The sequence below is a fragment of the Scylla paramamosain genome, chromosome 13 (assembly GCF_035594125.1).
Source record: "Scylla paramamosain isolate STU-SP2022 chromosome 13, ASM3559412v1, whole genome shotgun sequence".
In the NCBI taxonomy this organism is placed as follows: Eukaryota; Metazoa; Arthropoda; class Malacostraca; order Decapoda; family Portunidae; genus Scylla; species Scylla paramamosain.
In genome coordinates, this window is record NC_087163.1 from 1,392,501 (window position 1) to 1,395,480 (window position 2,980).

Below are 2,980 nucleotides of genomic sequence, written 5' to 3' on the forward strand. Positions count from 1 at the left end.
CTCATCTGATCCTGGATATCAAAGTTATACCGCTACACCACTAATACCTCCACACACTCACTCCATCACCAATCCACACCAAGATTCTTCCCTGAGAGACGCCACCTTCCTCTCTACCTCACAACCCAAGGCGCTCTGCCTTCCCCTCCTTGGAATGTGTTGTTGCCCACTCAAGCTCCCCTTGTTTCAACATATTTCCACCTCATTTATACTTCCTCCCTTATACATACAAAGATATAAAGAACTTAAATTATGAAGAGAACAATACTACGTGATATAAAATGGATTTTTAAAGCTTTACACTACTTATAACCAATAATAAGGAAAATGTTCGAAAGGCGTGAAAGGAAGCTGGAACACGGGACACTAAGAAAACGTGTTCCCTTTCAAGGTAAACTCGGCCAATAACATGACAGTGCTCTTCTTTCCAGGACCGTGGTGGGAAGAAAATTCAGAAGCAGATAATGATTGGTGGCAACAGAAGCTGTAGCAGTGCTGCAACACCCCACCAAGCATAGGATCACCAGGAGCTGCATCTACATCCACATTGTCAATCAATCCATTCTGTTCAGCAAGTATACCAGCAGATCATCTTGTGCTGAAAATAGTTTTGAAGAACTTCACTGAACAGCACAGACATGCACTGGCTGCTTACCTTTCTATAATCTTCATTTGCTCTCATGTTCTCCAAGCTTTCATATCCTGTGTTTGCATCCTTAACTACCTTTCTTCCCTAGATCTCTTGCTCACAATTCTCTTCCATTTCACTGTTTTTATATTTAGTGATGTATATACACAGTTTATCCATGCATAAAGTTGACAAAAAGAATTCAAAATGCTTTCTCTACAGCCTCTTATCACTCCTCCTCAACACCAGTAAATGCAGCATCATGAGAAAAGGAGCAGCATAATCCAAATTTAATAGGGAAAACAAGCAACAATTCAGAACTACATGACCCTGGTAATGTTCAAACAAATACCCTTTCACTTACCTTTTGCATTTATATATCTTGCTACCTTCTATTGTTACTGTGCTGTTGTATTCTAGTAAATTGTCCAAAATCTCCTTTGAAGTGAGGTTGGCAAGACATCTGCACTTACAGGTTCACAAGCATTCGAGCCTTCACGACATAGCAAGGAAGGACTTAATGAGGAATTCTATTCATACACACACACACACACAGTCAAGTCATATAAGTTCTCTCTGTTTCCTTCTTCCCCCCTCTCTGTCCTTCCCTCTCTTGGTCTCCCACTGTTCTCCCTCTCCCCATCCTCAACAACACACACATGCATACAGTAATCTCTCTCTCTCTCTCTCTCTCTCTCTCTCTCTCTCTCTCTCTCTCTCTCTCTCTCTCTCTCTCTCTCTCTCTCTCTCTCTCTCTCTCTCTCTCTCTCAGTAATGACTTATCTCCTTTCAGTCTCCTTGTAAAGCCTGAAAGAAATTCTCAGTAAATCAACTCTTTCACTGCTAACTTTTCTTTTTAGCATTATTCTATAGCCAGCTCTAAACATCTTACTGACTCAGAACTGGAAAATCTATACTTAAGTTGTGTTGCAGGAACCGCTTGCCTGGGTGGGCTGCCATCTCTTTCCTTCCCTCCTCGGCTCGCTACATACTCCAGTGGCACCACACAGTATTAAGTGATCATTTTTTTGTGTACAATCTTTGCTATCAAAGCCTTACAAGAACAGCAAATGACAAATAAAATTTTTGTATGTCAGTTAAGGTACAGGTTAAGTACAGGTAACACAGCAATACAGTGGTTGTCAAGTGCTACTTTTTAAAACATACATGGCAACTCACCAGCTTCATGATGACTGCCTGGTGTTTAAGTCACTCCAGTAAATGTTCCTTTAGATTATATGATATTCTTTCTAAGTGATGTTAAATTGTCCGATGTTCCATGAATTTTGCCTTTTTATGTATTTGTATGTATTCATGTACTGATGGTGGGCTTCATTTTATCATCCAGATGATACCAGCTTGAGCTGCTCCAGTATATTCAGCTGCTGAAGTATCAGAAAAACATCCTCTATCATAGGGATGCTGGTACAGTCTGTAGAACACTCTGCTATCTGGGTGTCTTCTGTCTAGGTACCTGCCTCTATATCCTGCTGCTGCAGCCCAGATATTCCCATCACAGAATGAATATCTTGTCATGAATATCATCAAATGAATATCATGTCCAAATAATCAATGTTACTGAGTGTGAAAGACATCTTCACTGTAGCAAAAAGATGCACTTTGGCAGTCAGCTGATTGACGAGGTCTGTCACTTTGGTGTCAAGACTCAACTGTTTGGGTATTGAGGGGGTCACTGGGGTGATGTGACAGTTGCCATGTATGTTTAAAAAGTAGCACTTACCAAGCACTGCATAACTTATCTGTATATTTTCTTTACTGACACATACAAAAATTTAAACTGTCATTTGCTAACTGTTTCCTGTAAGGCTTTGATGGTATAGATTGTACACAAAAAATTATCACTTAATGCTGTGCAGAGCCACTGATTACATAGTGAGCCGAGGAGGGAGGAAAGGAGGTGGTGGCCCACCTAGGTGAGCATCTCCCACAACACACAACTTGCATGTTAATTTCTCACAAAATAAAGCAAAAACACAGCATATGTGTAAAGAGTATTTTTGCTTTAGAATTATTTGAACTATCACATCCCAAAGTATGTACCTTAACTCATGGGACACCATATATATATATATATATATATATATATATATATATATATATATATATATATATATATATATATATATATATATATATATATACACACACACACACACACACACACACAGCGGAACCTCAGTTACCGAACACTTCCCTTTTCAAACACATTGACTCTCAAACAAAATTTTGAACTTGTAATTGCTTTGGTTGCCAGACCCATAATTCAGTTCTCTAACAAAGTTACTTGATTTGAAATACTAAAATGCAAAGCTAAAGCAGCCATTTACTACT

At 39.1% G+C, this 2,980-nt stretch overlaps 1 long non-coding RNA gene across 3 annotated transcripts in view; it reads left to right on the forward strand.

The window, feature by feature from the left end:
- The window catches only part of LOC135106294 (uncharacterized), a 7,538-nt gene extending 6,143 nt beyond the window's left edge, over positions 1-1,395 (forward strand). For all 3 annotated transcript variants that reach the window (XR_010271244.1, XR_010271243.1, XR_010271242.1), the window contains one exon: positions 432-1,395. This is a non-coding gene — a long non-coding RNA (uncharacterized LOC135106294). The remainder of the gene's footprint in view (positions 1-431) is intronic.
- The last annotated feature ends 1,585 nt before the right edge of the window (positions 1,396-2,980 follow it).